Raw genomic sequence first — 19911 nt, 5'->3', positions numbered from 1 at the left:
TATTTGTCTGACACCGATGAACAGTGAGTTTTAGTTTAAACATTTCTTATTCAGTTTGAATAATGAGTAAAGCTGTATTTTCACTTTCTACAATAATCTGGACAGAATGATTCCCCATTTGTATCAGTTAAAGAGAGGCATGTATAGTGAAAATAATTAGCTTTATAAAATGACATGGTTTAAGTACTCAGCATAGATAAAATGGAGGCAGAATCAATGTATCATGTTCTTAGAATCTGTCAGCTCCCATAGCATGAGAGGAACATTCGAAAGTATGAGTTAGGAGATCAGAAATTTAAAATATATCAAGATTGTTCTTGAATTATAAGGAATATTCCTGCCTGGTCAGACAGAATAAATGACATGTCAAGAAATGTCTTCTAAACTTGTCTTCCAACTGAGATTCATCTGTCACTTCAGATTATTCATGTGCGTCTACTCAGATGTAACTTTATCATGTCAGTGCTCCACGTGAGAGCCCGTCTTGAGCCTGTTGCTAGTTTATGGCATCAACTTCAATGTGTCATGTTCACAGTTCCAGCATTGATGCCTACTTTTTATTCAAAATATAAATTAGACCATGGATGAGATTTCTGGAGCACAGCTGAATTTTCGAAGCCTGAGAAGGACCTTTTATGTAGAAATAGGGTAGGATTTGGGGATTTGGTTAACTCGATATGCAGTTTGTCGGAAGAATTTTCCATTTAGAGTTTTGTCTTAATATGTTTGGAAACTCTCCTGTATGCTGAATATAGGAGTAAGTTGAAATGCACAGCATACTATCAGGATTGTCTTTCTTTTCACATCACAGAAATGATGATGAAAATGATTTCCATTACTTTTACCATATAAGTAATTTTTAAGATTGAATTAAGGTTAAAGTGAAACATGATGGCAATTTGAGTGAATTTTTCTAGTTACATAAGCTTTAAAGTGGATGAATGTAAGGTGTCTTGTTTCAGGGAAGATGTTTTCACGTACAGATGGTCTTATCAGAGATTCTTTTTCACGAGCATATATTTCATATTTTACTTATTTTCAATTATTTTAATGATTCATTTTGCTGAGTGAAAAATTTCTTTACTGACTGCCCATCTTGGTATTAATCTTAGTGGATGGCAAGACTATTTTTAAGGAAAGACTATTTTTAAGGAAATCTTTCTTTTGAATTCCAGAACAGTTTTAAGGGAAATATCTTAAATTATACAGATCAGTTCCATTTCAGAGTGTATAAAATTAGTAGATTCTAATTTTCATCAAATCTGAGTTGTATTTACTATTAAACAGTGTTAGTGGAAGTGGTTTCAATTGATGAGGCTATAAAGTTGAAAAATGTTCATTCAGAACCAGAAAGACCAAAGAGAAGAAACCCGAGTTTTGATGGTATATCCCTAGTCTCAAAACTGTGTATTAAGTGTAAAACTCATGTTTGCCCCTACATTGTGTCCTTATGCATTTACTTAGGAAGATATTATTAGCCTCCAATTTTAGTATAATGTACTAAGCCTCTGAGATGGAAGTCATCTCATAACCGTCAAAACTGTAAGGTACGTGAATTGCAACATAAAAACAGAAGTCAGAGGAAGCTTTAGGCATGTAAGGTGAATGTTTTTATAATCTTGTTGTGTCTATGAACCCCAACCTCCCTTTTAGCAACAAGAGCTAATACTACTTCTTACTTCACAAGGTTGTTATAAGAATTACTGGTATAATGCCTCTGAAAGCATTTGGAAGATGGAAGGACCCCAGAAATATAAGATGATATAATTCTAGAAATAAGGTTAATGCAGATTTCATCTACTTTAACTGAAGAGAAATTGTATCTGTTCTAGAGTGCAAATAAAAAACACTTTGACCTAGAACCTTGGTTGCATCTGCCACTAATTTTCCCCTTGACTTAGTATAACCTACATGACAGCAGGAAGAAACCATAGCCACCTTACTCTTTTAAGGAGGAAAAAAAAATAGGCTGCACATTTTTCTCTAAGACATGAAGTAGATTTGTGGCTGGAATTGAGCCCTCCAATCCCAGATCATGATGGCTGGACCTACTCTTTTTAATCATATGGATTTTTGCTTTTAGGAGATGCTAAACATTTTAGATACTTGTGATTTCTCTCTTTGTGTCATTTGAATTCTTTGTACAAGGGAGGGGAAAACTGAGAGTTTCTCATGGAATCCATAACTGTTAATAATTAATTGGTACAAAGATATATTGAATGCTTTATATACAAAGTGCTGGTGGGGGATATGAAAGTGAATCAAAGTATTAACCTTTTTTTCAGTAATTCATAGTATAGTACAAAGACAAGCTTATATCACTGTAATTATGGTAACACTGTAATAGAAGAACATTCCAGCGGTAGCTGGTGTGTGGAGAAGTAAGCAAAGGATTTCTGAGGTAATATTTGAGCTAAGCCTTGAAGAATAAGAAGGATTATATCTGGTAGATAAGCAAGGATTGAAGATGAAGAAGTAGGCAAGGGCTGGGTGTTATAATAAAGACCTCATAATCCAGGCTAAGAAATTTGGACATTATTTCTCCCTGCTCCCTCCCTGCCTCCCACCCAAAGGAGAAGGTTTTAAGCTGGGGAGAGATTAATCTGATTTGAATTTCAGAAAGATCTCTGACAGCAGTTTAGAGACTGGGGGGAGAGATGTGACTAGAGCAAGGGAGACCAGGAGGCTTTTGCAGTAAATAGGTGAGAGTACAGTGGTCTCAACTTTCTTAGCTTAGACCTTTCATGAGAAAATATTGGACTCTGAAGTTTACATTGGTGTTCTTTGCCCCTGATCACAGCTGCCCTAGAATTCACACTGCTTCTTCCTCTGTATGCACATTTTATCTAGTTACTATCTTGCATTTGATTTGAATATATTCACTATGAGTAGGTAATTGCCTGATGTGAAATTTAACATTTCTGCTCTTACTAAGTTTACAACCTCTTTTTATTAGACAGAATTTTGCCTGATTATGAGTAGCTCTGTTTTTCTTTTTTAAAACATTTTTTCTTATTTATTTGAGAGAGAGAACACAAGGTTGGGAGAGGGAGAAGTAGGCTTCCCACCAAGCAGGGAGCCAGATATGGGGCTCTATTCAAGGACCCTGGGATCATTACCTGAGCCGAAGGCAGACACTTAACCAACTGAGCCACCCAGGCGTCCCTCTGTTTTTCTTCTACAGAGAACGAGAAATGTTTTCCCCAAGAAGCTCAGAGCACTCCAACTCAACCTTTTTTAGGTTATAAGACATTGATTTGAATGTTGTCATGCTGCTTGTGTAATCAGTCCAAATATAAGAGAGTAGGGAGGTCAGTGGCCATATCTTGGTATTAAATTTTTAAAAAATTACTATTTCCCGGGGTGCCTGGGTGGCTCAGATGGTTGAGCGTCTGCCTTCGGCTCAGGTCATGATCCCAGGGTCCTGGGATCGAGCCCCACATCGGGCTCCTGGTTCGGCGGGGAGCCTGCTTCTCCCTCTCCCTCTGCCTCTCTCCCTGCTCATGCTCTCTCTCTCCCTCTCTGTATCTCTGTGCCTCAAGTGAATAAATAAAATCTTTAAAAAAAAAAATTACTATTTCCCTATTTAATGAAGAAGGTGAAGCTCATGATACTATGTATTTTATTCTGCTTCATAGATCAGAACTAGTTCTGATTAGTCTAGTCTGAACTATCTAGTAGGGTGAGTTCTTTATCATTGTTCTTATTCTTTTTTTTTTTTTTTTGCTCTTTTCATGTACTTTCTGTTCTAGATAAATTTTAGAAATAGCCTGGATAGTCCCCAAAGTAATTCTGTTTGGATTTTTTTTTTTTTAATTGGAATTGCATTGATTATGGAGCAACTGAGCTGAATCACTAACTTTAAGACACCGAATTCTGCCTTTCAGGAGCATAGTAGGACTCACTAAATTTTAAGTCTTTTTTTAATGTCAGTAAAGATTTAGAGTTTTTTTTTAAGATTTATTTGAGAGAGAGAGAGAGAGAGAGAGAGAGCATGACAGCATGATCGCATGAGTGGAAGGCAGGGACAGAGGGAGAAGGGGAGAGAATCTCGAGCAGACTCCCTGCTGAGCACGGAGCCTGACACGGGGCTCCACTCACTGCTCGATCCCAGGACCCTGAAATCATGACCTGAACTGAAACCAAGAGTCAGACGCTTAATCGATGGAGCTACCCAGGCACCTCTAGAGTTATTTTTCTTCATGTAGGTTGTCTGCATTTCTTGTCAGGTTAATTCTTGTGGTGGTTTTAGTTGGTATTGTGAATAGATTTTTGTCAGTTGAATTTTTTCTTTCTTTCTTGACAGGGAAAATAACTTTATTTTCTTTGGGGGTATGGGTGGATGTCTAGTCTCAGAATTTCTAGAATTGCTTCTTCGCCCCAGTGGGCTTCATGACTTTGAGCATGTTGAAACACCACAGTTCTGCTCAAGGGCTGGCACTTGCATGCTGTGACAATGTTACCAATCTGGACATCCCTGAAGCAGGGGGACAGGTGCACAGACATGTTCTTGTGGTGTTTCTTGAAGCGGTTGTACTTTCGGCTGTAATGGAGGTAGTCTTGGTGGGCGACAGTGGTCTTCTTCATCTTCATGTTGGTCACCACACCAGACAGAATCTGCCTTTGGATAGACACATTACCAATAAAGGGGCATTTCTTGTCAATATACATGCCCTCTGTGACCTCCTTGGGAATCTTGAAGCCCAGACTGATATTTTTGTAGTATCACGGGACCTTCTACTTGCCATTTTCTCCAAGCAGGACCCTCTTATTTTGAAAGATGGTCAGCTGCTTTTGGTAGGCACGCTCAGTCTGAATGTATGCCATTTTAAACACGGTGGTATGAAAGAACTAGTACAAGAAGTATGTTTTCTTCTCTTAACCCTCTCCACCTCTTTCCTAAATAAATTACTTTTAACTCTTTTACTATCCTTTTTGTAGGGTTTTAGTGTTACCTTCATATCTCTAAATGATGTATCTATAGTACTCTCTGTTGGTTTTTCAATTTTTGATATCATCTATTGATTTTCTTCTGTGGTAGATGAGGAATTAGCTCATAGTAGCATCCCCACATCTCTTTCAGTTACTCTGTTGGTTGGCTATCTTTGTAACTTTAACAATTTCACTTACACTTTTTTCCCCTGCTCTGCCAAATAGAAATTACTCTACCTAGTGATCATAGTACTCCCTTTACCAATCCTTTCTCTCACTTGTCCCTCCTTACTTCTCGCACATATAAGAATTTTTTCATTCTTTTTCAGTATTCATCATTACTCCTTCCATGTTTCAATCATAGGTTGATTTTAAAAGTTTAGTATCAATAAGCAAAGTTTACATACTATGACTGCATAAAGTTATGTGATTGTGACTAAATGTTCACCAGAGCAAGTAATCACCTAATTTAATTTTTAATTGCTTAATTTTAGTTAGGGATACTGCTTCAGAACATGGTATCTGAGGAAAAAAGGGTAGATTCTGGAGATTTCTGTACCAGATAATGGCATCAAATTCACTAGAAAAAAAATCGAGTACCTAAAAGTCATTTTGAAAACTAACAATCCTCATCATAACTCAATGAGATGAGTAAAGTTGTCATCTCAACTTTGGGGATGATGAGTCTGAGGTACAGAGAAAAATAACTTGCCCCAGGTCATAGTGTAATTTTGTAATTGGTAGAGCTGACATTTGAATACTGTTGGCCGACTTTGGGGCCTGGACTTGCAGTCATGTTCTCTCTTAGTGATGCTGTTACTTTCTTGGAGTTGGTAAGATACAGAGGCAAGAAACAATTGACTGCCTTCTCCGTTAAAAAAAAAAAATCATTACCATTTTTATAAAGACATCTTGGTTTAATTTCTTCTCTCTGCATATGGTGTTCCCTGGAATAAATGGGCCTGCAGCTGAGTACTTCCTGATTAAGAGAAGGAAGAGCTGTGAGATAGTTGACCTTGGGCTTGGCATAGGGAAGCAGTGGGGGTAAGAATGGGTATAGGGTGGGACCAGATCTTGCAAGGTTTTTAATACCCCCTGAGGAGTTTGGGCTGGATCTAATGAAGAAGGAAAGAAGACGATGAGCTTTGGAGTTGATGGGTGATATAAAAGTAGTAGTTGAGGAAAAAAGAGTGGTATTTTAAGAAAACGTGGTATTTGGGGGAAAAAAGAAGTACCATGAAGGATTGATAAAAGGTCCTGCAATCTACTTGAGAAATCGGTTCCGCATATCAAGGCCATGAACCCTAGGCGTGGAGGTTTTTACAAACGATGCACTACTATCTCTAATTACTTGTCAACAAAACAGAAGCTATCATGAGTGAGTTAAGAGTTACTTCAGCTGTCTCTTTGAAGAAAGGTAAATGATTATTTCTATTGATCTGTTTAAAGAGAAAGTCATGATTGTAGATGTGTGTAATATAAGGTTTTCATCTAATTCAGTGAACTGTTGCTTCTTGCTTTTTAAAATCAGTGTCCGTATTGTCTGTTTTTCCAGGTAGGTTGTGAAAAGATAAACCTTTTAGAGAATATACAGGCAGGGGGTCTGAGGCACCCCTCCTCCCAAATATAGATATAAAATCAGAAGAGAAGGGACAAAATAAAAGGCAGCTTTAAAGGACTGTTGTGTTACTCTCTCTTTTATAATTTCTCCTTGCACATTTTTTCTCTCATATCTAAGTTAATTTGTCATCATTTGCCCTTTTCTTTATTCTTTATTTTGAATGTCTAAAATTTTATCTGATGACTGTTTTTAAAAAATCAACCAGTATTGATTCATATTAAGTACTAAGTAAAATTGCTCCTCGCCTTTCTCACTCCTTAGATGTCACCATAGTTGCTACTTCGTTTGGCGTCCTTCCAGGAGTGTGTTGTGTGTACACGTGTGTACACATATACAGAAAGGAGCCATGCCACTAGTGGAGGTCTCACAGGGAATTACACTTGTATGTGATGAAGAAGGACAATGAAAAATATAAATTGTGTGGGCCATGTCAACAACCTACCTTCCCGTTTCTACTTGTTGAGCCCCCAGAGGAACATGAGACAGGACTTCAGCCTGGACCTAGTAACTAAATGCCTCTTATATTGTGAGCATTCTCTTGGTGTTAAGGTTTTAAGGTTAACTTCAGTTATTTTGTGCTTTCCTTATTCTCTCATTTTTGCATTTTTAAAATTTACTCACTTCTTTTCTCATGTTCTTATTGGTGTTTTGGGAAAAATGAAAAGGCCAGAAAATCCGCTTGGAAAATGAGAGAAGGCAGGCATGGGGAGCATAATAAATAGGGATATACAAATTTTGGTGGTGGGATGGGGAGGGAGAGGGACCATGTCTCAAGTTGCTTCTTTATCATGTGATTTTAATGTTATATAAAGAATTTGGCCAGTGCTCTTCTCATAGTCATTCTGGTACATAGTCATTCTGAACTTTATTTCATATTCTCTATTTATTTACTTTTTCCTGTCTCAAATGTCTGCCTTTTTTCCTGAAGAAGTGGTGGATGGAAGCAAGATACACACAAGGGGACAAAGGAGGAATAAACGGAATGAAGAATGAAGCTGTTCCATTCTCCTTACGCTTGCGTTTCTTACTTTTCCCATGCTGGGCACTCACTCTTCTATTGGTTGTGATTTTTCCTCCACAAAGTCTTCCTTTTTGTTTCTAAATTTCCTTGCCCTAGTTTTCTCATTTCCTTTCTCTTTTCACAGAAATAAAATTTAGACTATATTTGATTTATAAAGCCATATGCGAGTCCATGAAGATGAGAATCCATGACTGGGTATTACCCTGGCTCTGATGTGTATTAGCTGTAACATGTTGGAGCAGTTGCCTACTCTTTTATTTGGTCTACGGGATCGTCCTAAGATGCTTTCCATGATTTTCCTTGTTCTAAGTTCAGAGAAGTATCATTAAGAACCAACACAAAGCAACACAAATATTGGCAAAAGCCCTGAAGAGCATAGAGAGCAACAAAGTGTTGGAGTTCTGAAGTTGTCAGTGGTTAGTGCAAATAATGTCTGCAGCCCTGGCTAACATTCTGTTTCTATTCACCGGGTGGATATCACCCTTATTTGAGGAGAGAGTTCAATTTTGGTCACTGCATTTAAAGAAGGTAGTGGGGAAAGCAGCATACGATAAGGTATAGTAACAGAATGGAAAATGGGTTCTTTCCTTAAGAACAGGTCAAGTTTAAGAGGCTGGCCGTAACATTTCTTGATTGAACCATCCACTTTTATAATTCTGTGGCTTCTATTGTTTTTTTTTCTTTTTTTAATTTCTTCTTTTGAGTAATATGTGTGTGTCGGGGGGGGGTGGTCCATGCCCTTGCTTTTTTGTGCTACTTCTTTATCCTGTACTCATCATGTATTATTGTCTTCCAGATACAATTCTAAGTTTACACTTTTTTGTTTAATTTCTTTAATTTCTCATTTACTCAATACTTAAATTTATTTTCTTGTTTTTTATTCATATTGCTGGGATCTTTTCCCATTCTCACATGCAAACTGTTCTCTTTTTTCTTTATCATTTCTTTGTTTCTTTGTATCCCCAATGAGAAAAGAAGGACACTAGTGTCAGGGAGAGCCCCAGAAGTTCTAATTTAGGACATTTTCAATGTTCTGGTTCAGTGGGGGATGGGGGAGAGTTATGGGATTTGGAGTAAAATAGCAACAGGAAACACCCAAAAGTTCAATAACAGCTTAGCTCTTTGGGTAACCACCTGGGTCAATTTCTCTGGCATTCATTTAAAAAAATACTGATTCTTGGGCGCCTGGGTGGCTCAGTTGGTTAAGCGACTGCCTTCGGCTCAGGTCATGATCCTGGAGTCCCGGGATTGAATCCCGCATCGGGCTCCCTGCTCGGCAGGGAGTCTGCTTCTCCCTCTGACCCTACCCCCTCTCATGTGCTCTCTCTCTCTCATTCTTTCTCTCAAATAAATAAATAAAATCTTAAAAAAAATACTGATTCTGGGGTGCCTGGGTGGCTCAGTCATTAAGCATCTGCCTTCGGCTCAGGTCATGATCCCAGGGTCCTGGGATCGAGCCCCGCATCGGGCTCCCTGCTCAGCGGGAAGCCTGCTTCTCCCTCTCCCACTCCCCCTGCTTGCGTTGCCTCTCTCACTGTGTCTCTCTCTGTCAAATAAATAAATAAAATCTTTAAAAAAAAATACTGATTCTGTGCCTTTCAAAGAATTGCAAAGATTAGTGAGATGATGTGTGTGACAAGTCTTGCCCAGTGGTTGGTACATAAGCTTTAACTAAATGTTACATCTTTGCCCTAGTCACATATGCCTGCTCATTTTAGTATCTGTGTTACACACACACACACACACACACACACACACACACACACACACACACACACACCTTGCTTTCTCTCAGGATTGACAACCTGTATCAGTTTTCTCTTTGTATTTTTCCTCTAACCCTTGTGTACTTACCCTTTTGCCTAGCTACTACATAACCAAAACCAAAGTCAAGCATATGACAAAGGTGTGAAAGAAAAAACCTAAGGAACTAATAAGTTAAACAAGTCCTTAATTGATTTTAATTAGCAAGACAGCTTATTATTTAGAGTACATAAATGTGGAAACACATTTCCCACTCAATTCTGATAATCACAGCTTACCCACAATACTCCATATCCCCTGAGGACTAATATTTGATCGTTTGTTCTAACTTGTTTCATGCTGTTTTTCAAATCTAAAAGTTGCTCAGCTTCTAGTCACTTAGACTGTTGCATAAATTAAGCACCCTGTCCCCTTACCAAAGGTAACTTCTCAGTGTTGTGGATTAAGGATTTTCCATAAGCCAAAGAGGATGTTTTAAAAAATACAAAGAAGAGGACTGAAAAATTTTTAACCGTGTTCTTAAAAATTAAAAGAATGAAATACAGTTGTGTGTGTGTGTTTTACCTTACCTGACAGGCAAAGGATAAGAAAACACAAACCAAAAAATCCCAGGTGATATCTAGTGTTGGCAGAGGTGTGTGAAAATGGGCACTTTTCTGTACTGCCAGTGGGAATTTGAATTAATGTTTCTGGATGTCAGTTTGACAGTAGACAAACGCTTCAGCTCAGTGGCTTTACTTCCAGAAACTCTTCCTATAAAAGCACTTGCACATTTGCACAAAGATACAGTGATAGGAATGTTTATTGCAGTATTTTCTTTTGCAATAGAAAGAAAAGGTGAACAACCTAAATGTACACTAGTAGACAGTTTTTTCTTAATGCCTAAATGTATGTGCATAAAAAAAGGTAATGTAAGTCCCGAAGTTTATGCCTCAAACTAGTAATACCAGTTATCTTTGACTACAGGATTATGTATAATTTTCTTCTTCCTAATTCTTTGCACATTTGTAATTAGCATATATTCCATTGAGAAAAGATAAAAATCAAATCTACTTAAAAAAATCTGGTTATTAATATATAGGCTCCCAGCTGTGCTCTGATTAGGCCAGCGCTATCCCGAGACCCTTGAGGTGGTCTCACTGCTTTCAGCCTCTTCCTCTGGTTGGGTGTGCTAACAGCAGGTCTCTTGTTCTTTCCAAGTCCTTTTTCCTCAGTGTTGTACTTTTCCGATGTTCATCTTTGCTGCCTCTTCTTCCATTGCTTAGGTAGTAAACCACCATCAAACCATTTAGAACAATTTGTTCTTTCTTGAAGGCACCCTTTGTTTTTCTTGATATATCCCTTGTCAGAAATATGATCTCTTCTGCCTCATGAGCCTGGTAAACTCCATCTTTCATACCTCTGCTGCATTAGTTAAGGCATACTAGCCACTGTAAAATTATTAAAGCTCTGTATCCTTAGGGCTTAATACACATTTCATGCTGCTTTCACAGGTGTTCCTGGATGAGTGGCTCTCTTCCAGGTGGTGATTCAGGGGCTCAGGCTCCTTCTGTCTTGTGGTTCTGCTCTTGTCAACATAGGACTCACAAGGTTGCCCGAGGTGTGTCCCCTCTCCAGCCAGCTGAAAGGGGAAAAGAAAATAGAGAATCACATGCAGATTTTCATGAGGAAATTTTAATGGGCAAGGCCTAAATTCTACTGGCCAGAACCTAAGCGCATGGCCAGACCTAATCACAAAGGAGCCTGGGAAGTGTAGTCTGTGTGTGCCCTGGAGGAAGAGGAAATGAATGGGTTTTGGTGAACACATAGTAAATGCTGCCTTAATAGGCAGAAGCTCAACTCCTAGTTCCAGGTCTCGCTGTGTAATGTCTTCAAGTTCTTGAATTTATTTGAGCATTAGTTTTTTTATTTATAAAGTGAGCACACTAAGACCTATCCACCACAACATGTTGGTATGAAGATTAAATTTTGAGTCCTCCTAATGAAATAGCTTTATAAACTCTGAGATGTTATGCAAATACAAGGAGGACACTTTCCTGAACACAGATCTCACCATTTGGCTTTTTTAAAAAAGTGTACCTGACTTGTAGATTAGACCATGAATTGGCAAACTACAACCTGTGGGCCAAACCTGGCCAGCTGTCTATTTTTGTAAATAAAGCTTTAGTAGAACACAGCCATGTTCCATAGTTTATGCATTTTCTCAGGCTGCTTTTGCACTACATGCAAAGTTGAATGAGACTGTATGGCCCGTAAAACCTACAGTGTTTACCATCTGGCTCTTTACAAAAGAAGTTTGCCAACCTTTGGACTAGACTGCGAGTGTCTGCGGTATTATTCATTTGTATTTAAGAGTGTCTGAGATGTAGCATATGCCCCGCGAATCTTTACTGAGGGGCTGAAATCTCTTTGTAGAGCCCTGTAGTTCAGAAATTATGCATCTGGAAGGCAATTTCAGTAGGAAAGATGCCTCTTCATAGAGTGGATGAACACTATAGGCTCCTTTGCACTCTTTGAATAGCCAAATAGCCAAGATAATCAGGCACCCTGAGTTCCCAGCTGAATCCCCACTACTGTGTTGCCTTTGCCAGGTTCTTTTCTAAACATAAGGAAATGCCCTTTCTAGAACATCATTATAATTGGTACACTCATCAAACTGTTTATAGTGCACCACTATTCAACTCATTACGGTTGGCAAATATTAAGTGAATGATTATTGAAGAGAGTAAAAGGCAGAGTAATGGACAGTTGACTGAGAAATGCTTTGATATTACAAGTGCACTGTCTCATTAATGTTGGTTTCTGCTTGTTACATAGCCTGACTTTTGCTAGTTTGAAGACATAGCAGCCTGAACAATAGTGGTACAAACTCAATATAGTCATTCTTTTCCTCTAATGATTGGCAAAATAAGAGTTTCTATCAGCCAGTCAATACAAATTCAGCATTTAGCATATAGAAATAGTAAGCTAGATGATGGAGGGGAGGTTCACTGAGCTAACATTTATTGATGCTCAGTAGCTGTTACGCATCGTGCATTTTGCTAGGTGCCAAGGACGGTAGGATAAATAAGCCCATCATCCCTGCTTGAGGCACATAGAGCTTAGGGAAAGACGATATGGAAAGAATGGGCAGATCTCTCCTTACCTTTGGCAGATAGGGAGAATTTTGCTGGGAGATATTATTATAGGCATTAATATCTGGAGCAACAGTTCCTTCAACTGTAATAATCAAGAGATTGAATACTTTGGCTGGTTTATAGAAAAGTAGGGGAGGGGGCAGAAGAGGAGAGAGAATAAGAGAACAAAAGATTTCAGCAGTTAGTTAATGATAGAACTGGGTCAAGATTTACTTCTCCATGCGTATTCTTAGTTACCCAAATCTAACCAAAGGCACTTGTCTAAATTGATTAAATCACATTACAAAAGAGGTGTTTTTGCAGCTATATTTAGTACACACATTTTTGTAGCTTTCTCTTTTGTCTTTTTGTTTGGAACAGTTAAATTTTGAAAGGATGCAAAAACACAAGGTATGTACTTAGAAAAATCTCTGTAGAATTTAGCTATTGAAAGTACCTGGTATGTTACTCTTAAGAAATTTGCGGAACAGGGACAGGGTCTCATTCCACTTGGTATCCTTAGAATAGACACAATGTCCTACATGGAGTCTATGCTCAATAATTGTTTATTGATAAAATATGTGGAATTTTGCAATTGGAATGAAAGATTTAATACCCTTTTTAATTACAAAACAAAGGGAGTAAGAAATACATATACCTAGAAGGCAAAGATCAATGAATAGTTCAGAGTTCTCACTGGGGCTGGGATATTTGGTTGCAATGCATTCTGTGTTCTCTCTGGCCTCCTACTTTGCCTAGTCTCAGGCTTGTGATAAAAAAGCTTTTAGATGACAGTTCTTCCTCTAATTCTTGTGACTGTCCCCATCATAAGCTCATCTAAGCAGTGCTTTCAAGGTCTTTTATTGAACTACACAGGTGATAGGCTCCCAGCTGGGATATGGAAGATGGCAGCTTCAATTTGGGTCAGTTGTTAGGCTTTCTCTATAAATTCTGCTGATTCACTAAGGGGACCCTCCTCCCCTTTTCTTCAACATGCCAATTCTTCATGTGGCATTATGTTTGAAAACGACAGGCAGATAGGGATTTGGGCTATATGGGATGTTCTGCAGAACACATCAGACCTGTGTTATTTGGTAAATTTCATATGAAATTGAATTACCTATGAAGTCACCCTAAGTGAGCCCCTCATCCTAAGGTAACCTAAGAAAAAGAAAATTGTCAATTTATTTTCCAACAAGTGATTTTTTTTTAAAAGGAGCATGTTGACTTTCTTTTAATAATGTAAAATCCAAATGCACAAAAGATGAGACAAAACTCATGAGACTGATATGGGTAAACAGGTAGAAGAATTATTTTAGCCACCCACCCCCACCACTCTACTCCTGCTGTAGTTGAAATAATTTAGCTAAAGTTCAGGTGCAGCTATAGTTAGAGCACCTCTGATATTAGGATATTAGGAGAGAATATATGTTTTTCGGAGACAGAAACAGTACTGTTTTCCTTCATAAATCTCTACACCCCTTAGTATAGTGTTGTGTACATGACAGGTTTCTAGGAGCTATTAACTACTGGAAAGTCCTTATTGTATAAGACCTACTTTTGCCGGCTGGAAATGGCCTTGGAGTTTTCTGCTGCAATCTCAATTTCAGATGCCTTTAGTTTCTGCAGCATTCTTAAAAACATCAGCATCTGCTCTGAGAGTTAGCTTGGAGAGAGAATAGGTCAGTAAAAGTGGCTGTTGACTTCCGAAAAGAATATAGCTCCAAAGATGATGTGTTTAGATGGTCACAGGTCTGCGGTTTTAAGAGAAGTTTGACTTTCGATTGTGTTCAGCCTGTTAGGACCATGACACAGAGCGGGCAGAGCCTTTATAGTTCAGGTGCAGGTGCATTCTCAAAAGGGCCATGCATTCTAGAAAACATCTGGCTCCCCCATCCATGGATATAGATAATGAGTCTAAGAAATGCTTTCCATGTTAAGTAAATCACATAGTGGGCCCTTGGCATACCAGTATCAAATGAAGCAGAAAGGTCTTTCTTCTAATGATTGATTGATGTTTGAAAAAGATTAGGTGTGAATGAACATCTCACCCGTGGCAGGTGCTCAGGAGCAGTAAAGGAATATTCTGCAGTTTAGAGCTCCAGAAGGCTCCTTGGTCCTTTAGAAATCCTTTGTTATCCTGATGGACTAGGAACTTAAATGACCTGTGCCCAGCATCCTTCATGGTCTTCAGCTCTATTGCTTCTTGATGCTTCAAAGAAACTGGGGAGGCTTGGTTTCCAGTGACTGGTGGGTGGTGATGGGCTCCACACATTTCCAAACGGGATAGCTAGGGAGACGGTTTGGATTTTTGCCTTTCAATGTGGTACTGCCTCGTTGAGCTTTAACTCATGACAAGTAGGTAAGTTGATTCTGTGGTCTGCTGGGTAATTATGTGTTCTAAGTAAGATTAACTTCTTAAGTACTTCGAAGGAGAAGCTGTAATATTGAACTGTGATTGTTTTTGGCAGGTAGTCAGGGAGAAAGCACAATTAAATGTGTGACTACTTCTTTCCAGCTATGAAAGGCATACCTCTAGGTAGGATTATTTAACCACTGGATCAAGACAGATTGAAGTAGTTTCATCAAACATGAATAGAGATTAAATGTAGAAACAAACTTCTTTACACTTAAGTTTTATTTTTTAAGGAATATTCTTGACTAAATTATTTTGTACTTTACTGATAAAGCTTAAGGAGTAAATAATGGGAAATGATTGGGAATATCTTTTCTTTTTCTCAAAAGTACAGTTTCAGATTTTATAATTCAATATTTTTTTTAAGATTTTATTTATTTATTTGACAGAGAGAGACACAGCGAGAGAGGGAACACAGCAGGGGGAGTGGGAGAGGGAGAAGAAGGCTTCCCGCAGAGCAGGGAGCCCAATGTGGGGCTTGATCCCAGGACCCTGGGATCATGACCTGAGCCGAAGGCAGACGCTTAACGACTGAGCCACCCAGGTGCCCCAATATTTTTGAAATAATAGAAGGGAGGAAAAATTCTGTTTCCTGCCACTCTCCTAAGTTCTCTGGCTGGGGCCCTGTAAGTTGGATGGACAAAAGGCAGAATAATAAGAAAAAACATACACTTTTAAAAAAAAAGATTTTATTTATTTATTTGACAGAGAGAGAGACACAGCGAGAGAGGGAACACAAGCAGGGGGAGTGGGAGAGGGAGAAGCAGGCTTCCCGCTGAGCAGGGAGCCCGATGAGGGGCTCCATCCCAGGACCCTGGCATCACGACCTGAGCCAAAGTCAGACGCTTAATGACTGAGCCACCCAGGCGCCCCAAAACATACACATTTTTAATATAAGTTTTATATGACACAGGAGCCTTCATAAAGTAATGAAGAGCTAAAGGAACAGTTGAGCCTGAGTGTTTTTATACTAGGTTTGATGAAGAATAAAAAAAAAAAAAAAGCCTTGGGACAAAAGGGTGTGAGCTAAGGGTGGTAAACTGGGAGAAACAACACGGGCTCTATGTTTGGATTTCTCCTGGCATCCCTGTCTTCACAGGTAAGGATGTGCTTTATAAGGAGGTTTAGGAAGGGCACCTCTCACAAGAGAGCGTTATGTATGACCTACTTCGGGGGAGAAGGAAGAAGTCAGAGAGTTCTTCCTGTACCTGCCATGTCAAATATTCAATATGCCGAGGTGCCGTATTTTGGAATAGTGTATTCTGATTCCCTTAATATTATTCTTATAAAGTTAAACTGTGAGTTCTAACTATTTCCTCTAATCCTTTACTTGTGCTAATCAGTACCCAGCTGAAGGGTGACCCTCTGCAGATCTCCAGAGGGCTCTCTCTAAGCAGTTCTCTCCTCTCCTATAACCTGTCCTATGAACTCTATCTAGCTGCCTTGGTCTCCTTGGACTCCCAACTTTGTCTTCTCAACTCAGACCATTGAGCTATTCCTGGGTTCCCCCTTTCTAAGTCTAGAAAATCTCTCCAGGCAGTAAGCTGAGGTAACCATTCAATTCACTTCATGTGATTCCCAGCTCTTGGGGATTACTGTTCTTCATGGTCTGTGATGGGGTTCAAGACATGCTACCCCAAAATATGGCACCTTGGCATGTTGCATATTTTAAACAAAAGGATTTGAGAAATGACATGTGCAGGAAGAACTTTCTGACTTTCCCCTGTAGCAGGTCATAAAACCCAAGAAGGACATTTTTTTCCCAGCTTTATTGAGATATAATTGACATATAACATTGTGTAAGTTTGAAGTGTACAGTGTGTTTTATTTGGTACACTTACATGTTGCAAAATGATTACTCCCCTGGAATTAGCTAGCACCTTCATCATGTCACATAATTACCATTTCCTTTTTGTGGTGAGAACATTTAAGGTGTACACTTCTCACAACTTTCAAGTATACAATATAGTATTGTTAACTATAATCACCATGCTGTATATTAGATCCTGAGAATTTATTCATCTTATAACTGGAAGTTTATACCTTTTACTAATATCTCCCTAGTTCCCTCATTCCTTAGCCTCTGGCAACCACCATTCTATTCTCTGTCTCTGAATTCAGCTTTTTAAAGATTCCACTATAAATGGTATTGCTTGTCTTTCTCTGTCTGGTTTATTTCACTTAGCATAATGCCCTCAAGTTTCATTCATGTCACAAAAGGCAGGATTTTCCTTCTTTTTCATGGCTGGATAATAAATATTCCATTGTATTATGTATATGTGTGTGTGTGTGTGTGTGTGTGTGTGTGTGTGTGTGTGTGTGTATGTATACTACATCTTTATCATTGATGGACACTTAAGTTGTTTCCATGTATTGGCTGTTTTGAATAATGCTTTAATGAACGTAGGGGTGCAGATATCTCAGACCCTGTTTTCATTTCCTTTGTATATATTCACAGAAGTAGGATTGCTAGATCATATGGTAGTTCTATTTTGAATTTTTTCACGTGACTCCATACTGTTTTCATAGTGGCTATGGAATTTACATTCCCACCAACAGCACACAAAAGTTTCCCTTTTCCTGCATCCTTTGTCAACACTTGTTATTTCTTTTGGTTATAGCCATTCTGTCAGGTGTAAAGTGATGCCTCATTGTGGTTTTGATTTGCATTTCTCTGATGATTAGTGATATCACGCATCTTTTCATGTACCTGTTGGCCATTTGTATGTCATCTTTGGACGTGTCCATTCAGGTCTTCAGCCCATTTTTATTTTTATTTTCTTTTTTTAAAAAAGATTTTATTTATTTGACAGAGACAGAGACAGCAAGAGCAGGAACACAAGCAGGGGGAGTGGGAGAGGGAAAAGCAGGTTTCCTGGTGAACAGGGAGCCCGACACGGGGCTTGATCCTAGGACCCTGGGATCATGACCTGAGCTGAAGGCAGACGCTTAATGACTGAGCCACCCAGTCTCCTCCTTCAGCCCATTTTTAAATCAGGTTGTTTGTTGTTGCTTTTGAGTTGTAGAAGTTTTTTTTATATTTTGAATATCAATCTCTTATCACATATATGACTCACAAGTGTTTTTTTTTTCCATTCCGTAGGTTGTGCTTTCATTTTGTTGATTGTTTCTTTTGCTGTGCAGAAACTTAGTCATTTGATGGAGTCCCATTTAGTAATTTTTGCTTTTCTTGCTGTGCTTTTGGTGTCCTATCCAAAAATATCATTCTAAAGACCAGTGTCATGGAGCCTTATCCCTATACTTTTTTTTTCTAGGAGTTATGATTTCAGTCCTCATGTTTAAGTCTTTAATGCTTTTTGAATTAATTTTTGTGAGTGGTATAAGACAGAGATCTAATATCATTCTTCTGCATGTGGTTATCCAGTTTTTTTTACCATTTATTGAAGAGACTCCCCTTTTCCCATTGAGTAATCCTGGCTCCCTTGTCTAATATTAGTTGACTGTATATGCAATGGTTTCTTTCCGGGTTCTCAATTCTGTTCCATTGGTCTATGTGTCTATTTATTTGACAGTACCTTATTGTTTTGATTACTATAGCTTTGTAGAGTAGTTTGAAATCAGGATGTGTGATTCTTCCAGCCTTGTTTTTTCTTTCTCAGTATCATTTTGGCTATTCGTGGTCTTTTCTGGGTCCACATGAATTTTAGGATTGTTTTTTCTTATTTCTTTTTTGGGGGAAGATTTTTATTTCTTTTTTTTTAAAGATTTTATTTATTTATTTGAGAGACAGAGAGAGTGAGAGAGAGCATGAGAGGAGAGAGGGTCAGAGGGAGAAGCAGACTCCCCACTGAGCAGGGAGCCAGATGCGGGACTCCAGGATCATGACCTGAGCCGAAGGCAGTCGCTTAACTAACTGAGCCACCCAGGCGCCCAAGATTTTTATTTCTTAAGTAATCTCTACACCCAATGTGGGGCTTGAACTTACAACCCCAAGACCAAAAGTTGCATGCTGTACCAACTGAGCCAGCCAGGTACCCTAGGGTTTTTGTTTTTGTTTTTTGTTTTGTTTTGTTTTGTGAAAATTGGCATAGGAATTTTGATAAGGATTGCATTGGATCTATAGTATGGACATGTTAGCAATATTAATTCTTCCAATTCATGAACATGGGATATCTTTCCATTCATTTGTGCTGCCTTCAATTTCTTTCATCAGAATCTTACAGCTTTCTGTATACAGATCTTTTACCTCCTTGGTTAAATTTATTCCTAAGTATTTTACTGTTTTTTGATGCAATCATTAATGGGATTTAAAAAAAATCTTAAGATGGTGTATTGTTAATGTATAGAAATGCAACTAATTTCTGTACATTGATTTTCTATCCTGCAACTTTACTGAATTTGTTGATTAGTTCTAAAAGTTTTTAGTAGAGTCTTAGGATTTTCTTTATATAAGATCATATCATCTGCAAACAAACACAGTTTTACTTCTTCCTTTCTGATTTGGATGTCTTTTATTTCTTTTTCTTGCCTGATTGCTCTATGACTTTCAGTGCTATGTTGAATAGGAGTGGTGGAAGTGGGCACTCTTGTCTTATTTGCAGTCTTAGAGGAAGAGCTTTCAACTTTTCACCATGGGGTATGATGTTGGTTATGGGTTTGTCATATATGACCTTTATTATGTTATATTCCTTATATACTCAACTTGAGTGTTTTTATCATGAAAGAATGTTGTGTTTTGTCAAATGCTTTTTCTGCATCTATTGAGATGATACGATTTTTTCCTTTCATTCTATTAATGAGGCATATCAAATTCATTGATTTGTGTATGTTGAATCATCCTTGCATCCCAGGGATAAATCCCACTTGATCATTGTATATGATCCTTTCAATGTGCTGTTGAATTCTGCCTCTGTGTTCATCAGGAATATTGGTCTTTAGTTTTTTGTAATGTCCTTTTCTACCTTTTGTATCAGGGTAAATGCTGGCCTTGTGAAATGAGTTTGGGAAGGTTCCCCAAAAAGGACTTTCTGACCTTCCCCTGAAGTAGGTCATAAAACCCTCCTGTGGGAGGTGCCCATAT

General features: G+C 38.4%; 1 protein-coding gene and 1 pseudogene across 5 annotated transcripts in view; one reads left to right on the top strand and one right to left on the bottom strand.

The window, feature by feature from the left end:
* The window catches only part of PLCH1 (phospholipase C eta 1), a 201259-nt gene that overhangs the window by 54715 nt on the left and 126633 nt on the right, over positions 1-19911 (top strand). The gene's annotated exons all lie outside the window — the stretch shown is intronic.
* Positions 4353-4827, bottom strand: LOC113918494 (annotated as a pseudogene).

Source organism: Zalophus californianus, chromosome 1, assembly GCF_009762305.2.
Source record: "Zalophus californianus isolate mZalCal1 chromosome 1, mZalCal1.pri.v2, whole genome shotgun sequence".
NCBI classification, from domain to species: domain Eukaryota; kingdom Metazoa; phylum Chordata; class Mammalia; order Carnivora; family Otariidae; genus Zalophus; species Zalophus californianus.
The sequence above is the reverse complement of the archived record's forward strand: the minus strand, read 5'-3'. Positions and strand labels throughout refer to the sequence as shown.